Source organism: Erinaceus europaeus, chromosome 2 (genome assembly GCF_950295315.1).
Source record: "Erinaceus europaeus chromosome 2, mEriEur2.1, whole genome shotgun sequence".
Taxonomy (NCBI): Eukaryota; Metazoa; Chordata; class Mammalia; order Eulipotyphla; family Erinaceidae; genus Erinaceus; species Erinaceus europaeus.
This window is the reverse complement of record NC_080163.1, coordinates 56,273,612-56,288,447: the sequence shown is the minus strand read 5'-3', so window position 1 is coordinate 56,288,447 and position 14,836 is coordinate 56,273,612. Positions and strand designations below refer to the sequence as shown.

Below are 14,836 nucleotides of genomic sequence, written 5' to 3'. Positions count from 1 at the left end.
ATAGAGATATAGAGAGGGAGTAAAAAAATAAAGTGGTTCAGGAGGTGGCTCAGTGGATAAAATACTGGACTCTCAAGCATGAGGTTCTGAGTTCAATACCTGGCAGCACATGTACCACCAGAGTAGTATCTGGTTCTCCTTCTCGCTCCTCCTATCTTTCTCATTAATAAATAAATAAAATCTGTTTTAAAAAAGTAAAAAGAAAGAAGGAGAGGGAAGGAGAGAGAGAGAGAGAGGAACAGAGAGAAGGGGGAGGGAGAAGGAGAGAGAGAGAAGAGAGGAATAAGGGGAAGGAAAGGGAGAGAACCAGAGCATCACTCATGATATGTCAGGGATTGAACTCAGGATCCCATGGTTGAGAGTCCAACACCTTATCTACTGTGCCATCTCCTGAACCACCATGGGTACACTTTTAATGGGTGAATTATTTGATGTGAACTATACCTCACATCTAAAAAATTAGAATAGTAGTATTTTTAATTAATTAATTTATTTGATAGAGACAGAGAAATTAAGAGGAGAGGTGGAGACAGAGAGGCAGAGAGACCAAGAGACACTTGCAGCCCTGCTTCACCACCCGTGAAGCTTTCCCCCTGCAGATGGGGACCAGGGGCTTGAACCCAGGACCTTGCGCACTGCAATGTGTACACTTAACCAGGTGTGCCACTGCCCGGTCCCCACATTTCCCTTTTTTAATTAAGTAATTTTTTATATGGTAGGACAGATAGAAATTGAGAGGGGAGGGATACATAAAGAGAGAGGCCCATAGACCTGCTTCACTGCTTGTGAAATGCACCTCTGCAGGTGGGGAGCCGGGGGCTTGAACATGGCTATTCTGTTTTTTATTATTATTATTATTACTGGGGAATTAATGTTTTACACTCAACAGTAAGTACAATAGTTTGTACATGCATAACATTCCCCAGTTTCCCATATAACAATACAACCCCCACTAGGTCCTCTGAATCCTTCCTGGACCTGTATTCTCCCCACCCACCCACCCCAGAGTCTTTTACTTTGGTGCGATACGCCAATTCCATTTCAGGTTCTACTTGTGTTTTCTTTTCTGATCTTGTTTTTCAACTTCTGCCTGAAAGTGAGATCATCCCATATCCATCCTTCTGTTTCTGACTTATTTCACTCAACATGATTTTTTCAAGGTCCATCCAAGATCAGCTGAAAACGGTGAAGTCACCTTTTTTTTTTTTTACAGCTGAGTAGTATTCCATTGTGTATATATACCACAACTTGCTCAGCCACTCATCTGTTGTTGGACACCTGGGTTGCTTCCAGGTTTTGGCTATTACAAATTGTGCTGCCAAGAACATATGTGTACACAGATCTTTTTGGATGGATGTGTTGGGTTCCTTAGGATATATCCCCAGGAGGGGAATTGCAGGGTCATAGGGTAGGTCCATTTCTAGCCTTCTGAGAGTTCTCCAGACTGTTCTCCACAGAGGTTGGACCCATTTACATTCCTACCAGCAGTGCAGGAGAGTTCCTTTGATCCCACACCCTCTCTAGCATTTGCTGCTGTTACCTTTTCTGATGTATGACATTCTCACAGGAGTGAAGTGGTATCTCATTGTTGTCTTGATTTGCATTTCCCTGACAATCAGAAACCTGGAGCATTTTTTCATGTGTTTCTCAGCCTTTTGGATCTTTTCTGTGGTGAATATTCTGTCCATGTCCTCCCCCCATTTTTGGATGGGGTTATTTGTTGTCTTGTTGTTGAGTCTGGCAAGCTCTTTATATATGTCGGTTATTAAACTCTTGTCTGATGTATGGCATGTAAAGATCTTCTCCCATTCTGTGAGGGGTCTCTTGGTTTGGGTAGTTGTTTCTTTTGCTGTGAAGAAGCTTTTTAATTTGATGTAGTCCCATAGGTTTATACTTGCCTTAGTCTTCTTTGTAATGGATTCGTTTCATTGAAGATGTCTTTAAAACTTATGCGGAAAAGAGTTCTGCCAATATTTTCTTCTAAGTATCTGATAGTTTGTGGTCTAACATCCAAGTCCTTGATCCACTTGGGATTTACTTTTGTGTTTGGTGAAATACAGTGGTTCAGTTTCATTCTTCTGCATGTTTTAACCCATTGTTTCCAACACTATTTGTTGAAGAGACTCTGCTTTCCCCATTTAATAGTCTGAGCCCCTTTGTCAAAGATTAGATGTCCATAGGTGTTGGGGAGTAGTACTTTTTAATATTTATTTATTTATTCTCTTTTGTTGCCTTTGTGTTATTGTTGTAGTTATTATTGTTCTCGTTGTTGTTGGATAGGACAGAGAGAAATGGAGAGAGGAGGGGAAGACAGAGAGGGGGAGAGAAAGATAGACACCTACAGACCTGCTTCAACTGCCTGTGAAACTACTCCGCTGCAGGTGGGGAGCCGAGGGCTCGAACCGGGATCCTTATGCTGGTCCTTGCACTTTACGCCACCTGCGCTTAACCCACTGCGCTACCTCCCAACTCCCTGAATAGTATAGTATATTTTATAAATAATTTTAAAATATAAAACTATTAGGTGATCGGAATGCTGGCAAGGATTCAAGAAACTAAATCTCTTATGCATTCGTGGTAGAAATAGAATGTGGTTCAGATACTCTGGGAAATAGCTTGTTGGTTTCTTAAAAAGGAAACATATGGGAGTCGGCAGGTAGCGCAGCAGATTAAGCACAGGTGGCGCAAAGTGCAAGGACTGGCATAAGGATCCTGGGGAATCGCTTCACAGGTGGTGAAGCAGGACTGCAGGTGTCTATCTTTCTCTCCTCCTCTCTGTCTTCCCCTCATTTCTCCATTTCTCTCTGTCCTATCCAACAACAATGACATAAATAACAACAACAATAATAACTACAACAATAAAAAAAATTGGAAAAAAAAGGAAACATATGGGAGTCAGGCAGTAGCACAGCAGGTTAAGCGCAGGTGGCACAAAGCGCAAGGACCAGAGTAAGAGTCCCGTTTTGAGGCTCCGCGCCCCATCTACAGAGGAGTCGCTTCACAGGCAGTGAAGCAGGTCTGGCAGGTGTCTGTCTTTCTCTCCCCCTCTCTGTCTTTCCCTCCTCTCTCCATTTCTCTCTGTCCTATCCAACAACAATGATATCAATAACAACAATAATAAATACAACAATGAAACAAGGGCAACAAAAGGAAATAAACTAAATAAATAAATGTAAATATATGGTGGTCCAGGAGGTGGCTCAGTGATAAATCTTTGGACTCTCAAACATGAGGTTCTGAGTTGGATCCCTGATCCCCCACAGCATATGTGCCTGACTAATGTCTGGTTCTTTCTCTCTCCTACTATCTTTCTCATTATAAACAAAATCTTAAAAAAAAAAAAAAAAAAGTAAACATATGCTTAGCAGTAAACACACCCCAGGGCATCTATTCTGGAGAAAGAACCCTTACTTTCATTTTTCAAAAAAAAAAATCTGTACATGAATGTTCATATAAGCTTTATTCCTAATTGCCAACAATTGGAAACAAATGGTTGTTTTATTTCAACCAGATTGATTTGTGTGGTGGGAACAAGCAGAATACTGATAGATTTCTCAGCATGCCAGGTTTGTACTAGTCACAGGTTTGTGCAAACCATGGCCTAATTATTCTGCATGTCCAGCAAACATGTGTACCTCCTCAAACAATGATAAAATGTCAATGGAGCCAAAGCTCCAGGCCGAAGCACCATGCCATAGCCTATCTGATACCTGATGTGAAATGAGGAGGTACGTTTTCTGCTAACAACTGCAGCCACAAATCTTCTAAGACCCCTTTAGGAGTGCTGCTTAGAGGGGGGCAGGTGGTAGCATACCTGGTTAAGCATACACATTACAGTGCACAAGGACCCAGGTTCAAGCCCCTGGTCCCCACCTGCAAGGGGAAAGTTACACAAGTGGTGAAGCAGTGCTGCAGGTGTCTCTCTGTCTCTCTATCTCCCCTCCCCTCTCAACTTCTCTCTGTCTCTATCCAGTTAAAAAAAACCTCTCTAGCTTTACCTTCCCTTATCAATGGCACTGTGCTATGCAAATCTCCTCCCTGCCCCCCCCCCCTTATTGAACTGTTCTGCTTTTTGCTGGTCTTAAAATTCCTTCGATTTATCTTGAATCACTAATAAGAAGGCAAGAAATCCAAAGATTAGGCCTGCATCACACATAGTCCTTCTTCAGGCTGTGAGTTGGTGTTAGTTACTCCAGGCTTCTTAAGACCAGATTTGAGTTTTGAATAATTGTTCCTGAGTCCAAGATCTCGAGTCACCACACATTTTAATTTTAACAAGAAAATGGGCTTTAAAAAATTTTTTTAAATGTTTATTTATTTATTCCCTTTTTTGCCCGTTTTTTTATTGTTGTAGTTATTGTTATTGTTGTCGTCATTGTTGTATAGGACAGAGAGAAATGGAGAGAGGAGGGGGAAGACAGAGAGGGGGAGAAAAAGATAGACACCTGCAGACCTGCTTCACGGCCTGTGAAGCGACTCCCCTGCAGGTGGGGAACCAGGGCTCGAACCAGGATCCTTACATCGGTCCTTGCACTTTGTGCCACCTGTGCTTAACCTGCTGCGCTACAACCCCACTCCCAAAAATGTGCTTTAACCTATAGTTTAAAAGAAAAAATGTGGGGTAGGTAGCATAATGGCTATGCAAAGAGATTCTCATGTCTGAGGCTCCGAAGACCCAGGTTCAATCTTCTGTACCAACATCAGCCAAAGCTGAGCAGTGCTCTTGTAAAAAAAAATAAAAAATAAAAAAAACTGTGAGATATAGCTCACCTGCTAGAGTGTGCACTTAGGCTGTATAAAGCCCTGGATATGAACCCCAGAATCACATAGGAGCACAGGGGAGAGGCATTTCATGGAGGGTGGAGCAGTGCTATGGTGTCTTTCTCCCTCTCTAAGTTAGAAAAAAATGAGAAAGATGGGCCCTGTAGGCTGTTCAGTGGTATCATAATATGTGTCAGGCCCTGAGTTCATTCCCTGGTGAAGCATTAAAAAAATAATAATTCTTGAGTAGGAGTAGATAACATAATGGTCATGCAAAGAGCCTCTCATCCCTAAGGCTCCAAAGTCCCAGGTTCGATCCCCTCACCACCATAAGCCAGAACTGAGCAGTTCCCTGGTAAAGACTAAAAAATAAAATTAATAATCATAATCTTCATAATCTTGTGACCAGTGAGTTGATGTAATGGATAAAGTATTGGACCCTCAAGCATAAGGTCTTGAGTTCGATCCCTAACAGTGCATATGCCAGAATTATGTCTTGCTTATCACTCTCACTTTCATAAATTAATTAATTAATTCATCTTTAAAAAAAAATCTCAGCAGGCAAGAGTTGTCAGTATATTTATTTATGTAGTTAACAAACTGATTGCCACACAACATTATTGTGTATTTCCTGGGTTATGTACATGCCCTCTCATTAGATCAGTCCCCCTACAATTTTGTTTTTTTTTTTTTAATTTAAGAAATGAGACATTAACAAAATCATAGGGTGGGGGGGTACAACTCCACACAATTCCTGCCACCCAATCTCCAGATCCCATCCCCTCCCCCAATAGCTTTCCCATTCTCTATCTCTCTGGGAGCATGGACCCAGTATCATTGTGGGTTGCAGAAGGTGGAAGGTCTGGCTTCTGTAACAATTGTGATTCTTATAGTGAGAGCCAGCACTGGGCTAAATACATCAATAATAACAATCATAACAATAAATAGAATAATAAAATATAAGCACAGTAACAGTCTATCCAGTAGTACTGACTACTCATAAATAAAAATAAGTGGGCTATTGATAACACCCCAAAAATTTACATGGCTCTTGAGGTTATTCTGTTGCAAAAAAAAAGGAAGGAAGGAAGGAAGAAAAAAAAGAAAGAAAGAAAAGAAAAGAAAAGAAATCTCAGAACAGCAAGAAAGCTCATCTAGGAGGTTCCAGTTTTCCATAGCTGAGGCTTAGATTCAAGCCTGGGAGTAATTTTGGTTCTGTGATCTCCTCCATGTGTGTGTGTGTGTGTGTGTGTGTGTGTGTGTGTGTGTGTGTGTGTGTGTGTTCGCCAGAGGATTGCTCAGCTCTAGCTTGTGGTGGTGTGGGACATCTGGCTCCCTACCTGCAGGGGAGTCGCTTCACAGGCGGTGAAGCAGGTCTGCAGGTGTCTATCTCTCCCCTTCTCTTTCTTCCCCTTCTCTCTCTGTTTCTCTCTGTCCTGTCCAACAATGATGACATCAACAATAACTACAACAATAAAACAAGAGCAACAAAAGGGAACATAAACAAATATAAAAAAAGAAAGTACTCTCAAAAAGAAATCATTATGTTATCTACCCCTGCCCTCTTCCCCTCCCTTTTTTAATTTAATTTCTTTATTGGGGAATTAATGTTCCCCTCCCTTCTTATGTGAAAGAAATTGGCCTGGAGTGTTGAATGTCTAGTGACAACCAAAAATAAAAACAATCTCAGAAATGGTGGTTATCTTTGGGAGGTGGGAGGGTGGGGATATAGAACTTTGGTGGTGGGTGTGGTGTGGAGCTAGACATTCTTCTTCTAGCGTTTGCCCTTCTTCCGTAGCCAGTCAACAGCGTCAGTTTGAGCCTGATGTAAAGTTTCGAGACCTCCTTTGAATCTGGAGAGGTGGCAGTCGTTGACTATGTGGGTCATAGTCTGTCTGTAGCCGCAGGGGCAGTTCGGGTTGTCTCTGGCTCCCCGCATGGAACATAGCGGCGCACCGGCCATGGCCTGTTCCATAGCGATTGAGGAGGGCCCAATCATAACGTGCTAGGTCAAAGCCGGGTTGACGCTTGCAGGGGTCTGTGATGAGGTGTTTGTTCTTTACCTCAGCTGACTGCCAGCTCTGTTTGCAAGAGTCTGGAACAGAGAAGTTCAGTGTAGGCGTAGGGGACCAGATTGGGTGACGAGACGTCAAGCGTTGGACAGGGTGGGCGAAGATATCCGCGTATATTGGCAGGTCCGGTCGAGCGTAGACGTGGGAAATGAACTTAGATGATGCCGCATCCCGCTAGACATTGAATCTTATAATATTGTAACATAGTATTAATAACAAATTTTAAAAATCTCAGGTTACATACTAGGCAACTCCATTCACACAATTTAGAAAAGTGTAGAGACGGGGGGTCAGGCGGTAGCACAGCCGGTTAAGCGCATGAGTCTCAAAGTGCAAGGACCAGCATAAGGATCCTGGTTCGAGCCCCTGGCTCCCCACCTGCAGGAGCGTCACAACACAAGTGGTGAAGCAGGTCTGCAGGTATCTATCTTTCTCTCCCCATATCTATCTTCCCTTCCTCTCTCCATCTCTCTGTCCTATCCAACAACAATAATAATACCAACAGCAATGATAAATAACAAGGGCAACAAAATGGGGGGGGGGGGAAGCAGGAGCAGTGGATTCATAGTGCAGGCACTGAGCACCAGCAAAAACCCTGGAGGCAAAAAAGAAAAACTGTAGAGACAGATAATGAATGGCTCTCTGGTTTTGGATGAGGATGGAGGGTAGTTGGGGGTGGCAGCAGAGAAATGTCACCTGGGAGAACATGGTGGTGACAGAGGGCTGTATTTAATGGAAGTGGTGGTTACACAAATCTCCATCTGTGATAAAATGGCACAGAATAATCATACACACATATTATATTGTACTCATGCCAATTTCCTGGTTTTGCTATTGTGCTACATTTAAATAAGATTTAATCATTGAGGGAACCTGGGCGGAGTGTACACAGAACCTCTCTGCACTATCTGACTTCATGTTGCTCTATTATTATTTCCAATGAGAACTTCAAAGCTTAAATCACCTATATTATCTTTGCAACACCCTTGGGACAAATATAGCTTCAGAGTCAAGGAGAGCAAGCCCAGTAGTACTTTGCCCTATGCCTAGTAAGGAGACTTGTTCTGGAGCACACATTCACAAAAACATAGCTTTTTCTTACATTCAGACCAGCCTCCCATCTGGGATCTCTTTGATGGACTGTAATGTAAACCAAGGCTGAGGAGACAGCAAAATGGTCATGTCAAAGAACTTCATGCCTGAGGCTACGAGCTCCTGGGTTCAGTCCCCAGCACTGGGCAGTGCTCTGATATTTCTCTATTTCTATCTTTCTCATTAAATTAATTAATTGATTAATTAAAATTTTTAAAATGCCATAAACCAGCCTAACACACTGTTAGAGTTTGACAATGTGCACTGGATGCTTTGGAGTGACTGCCTCTAACACGAAGACAGGCTGAAACAGTGCTAATTCTCTTCTCCTCCCTCCTCAGTCCACACAAGAACAGAGGGTTTTGGGCATTCACATATCCATGTAACAAACAGTTGAAGCAGCTGCTTCGTGTGAAACATTTTCTTCAATTTTTAAAGATACAAGGATCAAGGAGGGGGAAAGATTCTACAGAAATTTTTGGTGTAGAGCAGTAGCTACAGTTCCCAACTTAAAATTATAAAGTCCAGGGTTTGATCCCCAGCATTGTATGTACCTGAGTGACACTCTGGTATGTATTCCATATATATATCTTCCCTTTCCCTCTCAATTTTCCTCTGTCCTAGCAAATAAAAGAAATAAAAAGAGGGAAGAAACAGCCACCAAAATCAGTGAATATGTTATGCAGGCACTGAGACCCAGTGATAACTCTGGTGGCAATAAAACATAGATGATAGATAGATAGATACATAGATAGATAGATAGATAGATAGATAGATAGATAGATATATGGATAGATGATAGATAGATGACTGAGGTTCCTATGTCCCAGGTTCATTCCTGAGCAAGACCATAAGCCAGAGCTGATCAGTACTCTGGTGTTTAAAAAAAAAAAAATTGGGAGTCGGGCAGCAGCATAGCTGGTTAAGCACAGGTGGTGCAAAGCTCAAGGACCAATATAAGGATCCCTGTTCGAGCCCCCGGCTCCCCACCTGCAGGGGAGTCACTTTACAAGCAGTGAAGCAGGTCTGCAGGTGTCTATCTTTCTCTACCCCTCTCTGTCTTCTCCTCCTCTCTCCATTTCTTTCTGTCCTATCCAACAATGATGACATCAGTAATAATAATGACTACAACAATGAAACAACAAGGGCAACAAAAGGGAATAAATAAATATTTTTAAAGCACTAAAAAAAAATCTACAGAATCACTAAATAGGCATGAAAATTCTTGCTCCCACTTTAAAAAATTCTGATTTAGTAATTCAAGATGGGGATTTTCACAAGTCCCTAGGTGATCTTTTACTTTTTTTTTTTTTTAACCAGAGCACTGCTTAGCTCTGGCTCATGGTGGTGCAGGGGATTGAACCTGGGACTTTGGAGCCTCAGGCATAAGAGTCTCTTTGAAACCATTATGCTATCTATCCCCACCCTATTTTTTAAAATTTATTTATATATATATTTACTAAAATGAGAGAGAGAGATATTGAAAAAAAGAGTGTTATGCTAGAGAGTCTTAAGGTTCCACTGTACCATCTCCTGGGTAGCTATTTCTTTTATTTTATTTATTTATTTTTTTAATGAATGATAGTCGTACTTCTTGTGGGGAGGCCTCTTTTCAGGCACAGACTCCGGCTTACCTGCCCTGATGCGCACCAGCTGCAGGGGCCTAAGAGAATGTTCCGAGGCAGCAGGGGTGGAGCTGTACAGGGCTCTCTCAGTCCTGGTGCTAGTGCTGCCACAAGAGATGACTCGGGGACTTGTCTGATGGACAATCCGTTTATTGAACAACAAATCAGGGTTTATAAGGGGTTGTAGGAGGAAGTAAGTTATCCATTCCATATATGGTTTAGGAGAAAAGAGACAAAGAGAGGTAGGGGGTTGGGAAAAGGTCAGAGCAATCCTAGCAAATGTTGAGCAAGGGGTCTAGTTGATCAAAGGAATGAGGAAAATAGGGTTATCAATAACCAGCAGACAGAGAGGGGTCTTAAGGGCAGAGAGAAGATAGATCATGTAAGATTAATGGACTGGAGGAGGTGGAGGAGTAAGGAGAATGCTCCTAGTTACTGTTTGATGGAGCAGAACAATGATATATGGGTCATATGTGATCAAAGAGGATGAACTTCTATTAACCTCTGAGTAAACAAACCAACTGGTTTAGGAACAAGGAAATGGGCTGCATGCAGAGTCTTTATGAGGCAGGGAGATTAACAGAGGGGACATTTCCTGGTGGTCATTTTCCTCCATGCTCGATCTCAGGTAGAGGGAGGCTAATAGGAGGGTCGCGCCATTCAGGCCCCCATCTTTCAATAGGAGGTCCCACACCATGCACAACCATATCCTCACAATTTCCCTACAAATGATTAAAAAAATTTACAAAATTTATTTTTTTATTTTATTGTAATAAAAGAGAGTAGAGCACTGCTCAGTTCTGCCTTAATGGTCGTGCTAGGAACTGATCCTAGAACTTCTCATGTGTAACCTCTGTGCTAGCTCCCGTTCCCTTAGGGAATCTGATGTAAACCGGTGGATCATTTCTTGAGAAATTCTGTTCTTAATCCAGTCCCAGTAAGGAAAGGTTGAAGGAAGGAAGGCAGTGGACCTAGAGGAAAACCCACATGGAAGGGTGGGGACATCAACTATGTTTATCCAATGACAGGTGTAGAACTGAAGTTTGGAAACTAATGGACAAGATAGAAAAAAAAACATATTTTTCCAAGAGATCCTCTCTCTCACCCTCTCCCTCTCTCCCTCTGTAAATACATGGAGAAGAGTGTAGTTCACCAGACAGGTAATGTGCATCAGCTCAAATTAAATAGCAGCTATTTGCCCTAAGTTATATTTTCCTGGCTCTGTTTACCAAGCCTAAGGTGGAGGAGAAAGAAGACAACAAGGGATTTTGAGAGCACTTCTTTTTATAGATAAATAGGCTTGCCCTGGCCTTGTCCAGACCATTTTGGATCCATAGATTTTAAAGTCCTCATGTCTATCAATAAACAAGCAATAGATTGGACAATCAAGCACAGCAAATGCCATTTGTCTCTAGAGAATGAAAGACAACCCCCTATCCCTTAGGGCTCAATGAAAAGCTTTTTATTTGATCTGGAACCAAAATCAACCAAGCCACTGTTTAGCACAGTGGGTCACTGATCCAAGGCAGCTGTGAGCCAATTGCCAGCAATTCCTGTACCCAGACAGAAACTGAGCTGAGCCTCTGCCACCGGGCAACACGGGGTGTTGCCAAGGTCCCTACATAATCTTCTTTCTTCTTGCTTCTTTAAAATTACTTTTTTAGATGACTATTACTACTACCATTATTAATAAGGATTTTTTTTATGAGACAGAAATGAGAGGCCAAACTACTGATCTACATAAAATAGTAGTGCCAGAAATCAAGCCTGGGCCATCAGGCATGCAAGTCCTGTGCTCTAACTAGCTGAGTTATTTCCTTGGACTTCATTTAAATATATACACATTGTGGTCTGGGAGGTGGCACAGTGGATAAAGCACTAAACTCTCAAGCATAAGGTCCTGGGTTGGACCTTCTATTATGCATGCATCAGAGTGAAGCTCTGGTTCTCTTTCTCTCTCCTCCCATCTCTCATTAATAAACAAACACAATCTTTAACATACATATATATATATATATATAGTTTTCATGAAAGAAAGAGAGCCCAGAGGATAACTCTAGTATATGAGAGTACCAGGAATTAAACTTGAGTCTGTGCTCAACCACTGAACTATCTCCCTAACCCCTCTCTCTAAATTAAACACAAACTATCAGGTACTTGCTCCACACCAAAGAGACAAGTGTGACTCAAGAAATAATCCTCATCACAATGTCTAATCATCTCTACTTTCAATCTCCAGCCTTGGCCCATATACTGAGTATAGTGTACTACTCTAAATAAATACCCTCACAAAGAAAAAAAAGTGAACTAGCTAGCAGACTAGGAGGTGGTGTAGTGAAGAAAGCACTGGATTCTTAAGCGTGAGGTCATGAGCTCGTTCCCTGGCAGTGTATGTATCAGAGTGATGCTCTGATTCTCTTTCTATCTCTCTCTCTCCTCCCATCTTTCTCATTAATAAATAAGTAAAATCTTAAAAATGAATAAATAAGTACTCTTTTAATTAGGTTATTGCCACCAAGCTATGTATTGCTGTCTCACATAATAGGTCTGCCTTTATGCTTGCATGATTATACTTTCTTAAATACTGTTGTATTTATTTCAGATGGAACCAGACTCTTCCAGGTCACCCTCTTATATCCCACAAAGCTGTGATTTATCAGAACATTTACTGAGCAGCTACTACATACCGGACTCAACTAATGTATTCTTTTTTTTCCCCACTTGGGTTATCGCTGGGACTCAGTGTCTACACAAAATCAGTGTTCCCAGACGCTTTTTTTTAACCTCTAGAGAGAGGGTGAAATACAGAGATAAGGAGAAAAACAGATAGAAGGGGAGGCTCCACAGTTCATGAATCTTCTCCCCACAGGTGCCTACATGTGGTGGCCCAAGGCTTGAACATGTGCACTCTACCTGGTGAGTCACCTGCTAACACCCTGAGCTCGTTCATTCTTTCTTCTTCTTCTTCTTCTTCTTCTTCTTCTTCTTCTTCTTCTTCTTCTTCTCCTCCTCCTCCTCCTCCTCCTCCTCCTCCTCCTCCTTCTCCTCCCCCTCCTCCTCTTCCCCTCCTCCTTCTCCTCTTCCTCCTCCTCCTTCTTCTTTTTCTTATCCTCCTTCTTCTTTTTTATTTATAAAATGGAAACACTGAAAAGTCCATAGGTAAGAGAGGTACAATTCCCACCACCAGAACTCCGTTGAACTCATTCATTCTAAAGTCCAACACTAGCCTGAAGGACAAAGCAATCTCATCTCCACTTTACAAAGAAAAGTGGGCCCAGAGGGAAGTTAATTTATGTGTCCATGATCATACAGCTAGCAACGTCTAGATACTGTCTGGACTCAGAACAAGTGCTCACTATGGCACCAACTGCCTCCCTTTAAAGGAGCAAATAAAACTCTGAAAATGGGACAACCTGAATGTCAGGCTTCAGCCATTCCTTACAGTGGTGTATCTCCAGGTCAGATCTGAATATGTGTCCAAGATTATGTGTAAACCCCTTCGTAGAGAAAGCACCCAAATTTCTAAGGGGTCAGTGATTCTCAAGAAAGTTAATAACCAGTGCCTGAAGGGTAGAGGTAGGGGTAGAGGTACATGAAATAGCTCACTTGGTAGGGCACCTGGTTTACCGTGCCCACGACCCAGGTTTGAGCCTGGGGCGTATCAGAGAGGAGTACTGTGGCACTGGGGAAACTTTCAGTACTGTGGTCCCTCTCTTTCTCTCCCTCTATCTGAAAAAATTAGCCTGAAAAGATGAAGCTCCACAAGGACTAAAAACAAAACAAACAAACAAGCAAACAAATAGGCCTGGGCAAGCCATCAGCTTCTTCTTTCCCTTCTAAGTTTCCAGCTCTACTTGTACTGGTTATGTGGGTTCAAGTTGCCAGACATTCTGGAGTTGGGTCCCAGCTTTGGCACTACTTTCCCCACCACCACCCCCAGACTTAACTGCCTATTCATAATTATACTGTCCCTGGCAAGGAGTCTTTACTATTGTTTGTATTATTCCATTGTCTGACTATATGGATTCCTGTTACAAGTCGCCCCTAGTGCTACACTACAGCAAGAATAAACACTTCAAAGGAATAACAATTATCAATAGTTTCCACTAGCCCAGCCTTCTCGGAGCTCCACCTGTAAACAGGAACCTGGCATCAGGTTGCTGGCATTCCCCTAAAGCTCCAGCCTCTGAGGACTGGCGTCTTGGAAGCGTACTTCCCTTTTTCCTTCCTTCCTCATTCTAGCCGCGGAGCCCCCGCCCGCCAACCAGGCAGACAGACTCACCGCACAGGTGCCCTCGTTCCGGGGAGCTCGGCCGCAGGACGACCGCTGCGCCTGGCCTGAGCCGCGCCCCCGACGACCCCACACAGCTTGGCCGCCCTGGTTCCCACGGAGGGCGCGGCTCGGCCACGCTGCGCGCGTGCGTGCGCCACCGGGGAGGGGAGCGAGTCCCGCCTTTGTTACTTCTCCTGCCAGGTTTTCCACTCCTCGGCTCCGGGGAGATGGTTGAGTGACCTGCAGCCTATGCCAATCCTTGGGAGTGGTCACACCGTGCACCGGGAGCCATCCACCCGCAGATGCAGATTAAGCCACCTCCTCCTCCTCCCTGAGCCTCCCAGTAGGGCTGGAGCCTAGGCATTTCGGTGGGAATGTAGACCCCCAGCCCACAGGACTGGGTATCTGGGCTCCTACCTGAGTCACCAGACTACTGGACTATATCAAACTATAAGGTGCTCTGTTTAATTCTGAATGCCCATCGAGCTCGGCTAAAAGAGAGAAAAGGGGGACCTAGCAGTGGTACATCTGGTTGAGTGCACAATACCATGCAGAAGGACAGGAATTCAAGCCCTGGTACCCCACATGCAGGGAGAAGCTTCATGAGCAGTAAAGCAATGTTGCAGGTCTCTCTCACTCTCCCCCGCCCCTCTCCATTTCTGTCTCAATCAGGTAAAATAAAATAAAACAAATCGAGAGAAGAGACACCAGAAAATCATTCACCATCCCTGATGTCATTCATGCTTCTCTCATGTGATACTAGGACCTGAACTCAGAGCTTCATAAATAATAATGTGTGTGCTACCTTTTGAGCTATCTTCCTGCCCTATTTTTATTTTTGTTATCATCATCATTTCTTATTATACACAGAAAAACAGACTTGAGAAATTAAAGTAAGGGGCCGGGTGGTGGCACACCTGGTTAAGCACAGATGTTACAATGCCCAAGGGCCCGGGTTCGTGCCCCCGACCCTCACCTGCAGAAGAAAAGTTTTGCAAGTGGTGAAGTAGTGC

General features: G+C 43.1%; 1 protein-coding gene across 3 annotated transcripts in view; it reads right to left on the bottom strand.

Annotated features, from left to right (window-relative positions):
- Positions 1-14,064, bottom strand: part of ARHGEF37 (Rho guanine nucleotide exchange factor 37) — an 82,216-nt gene extending 68,152 nt beyond the window's left edge. For 2 of the 3 annotated variants that reach the window (XM_007516391.3, XM_060180891.1), the window contains exon 1: positions 13,833-14,063. The gene's annotated coding sequence lies outside the window, so the exon portion shown is untranslated. Of the gene's footprint in view, positions 1-13,832 lie in introns of all 3 variants that reach the window. The other variant, XM_060180894.1, reaches the window with a different exon arrangement.
- Positions 14,065-14,836: the final 772 nt, after the last annotated feature.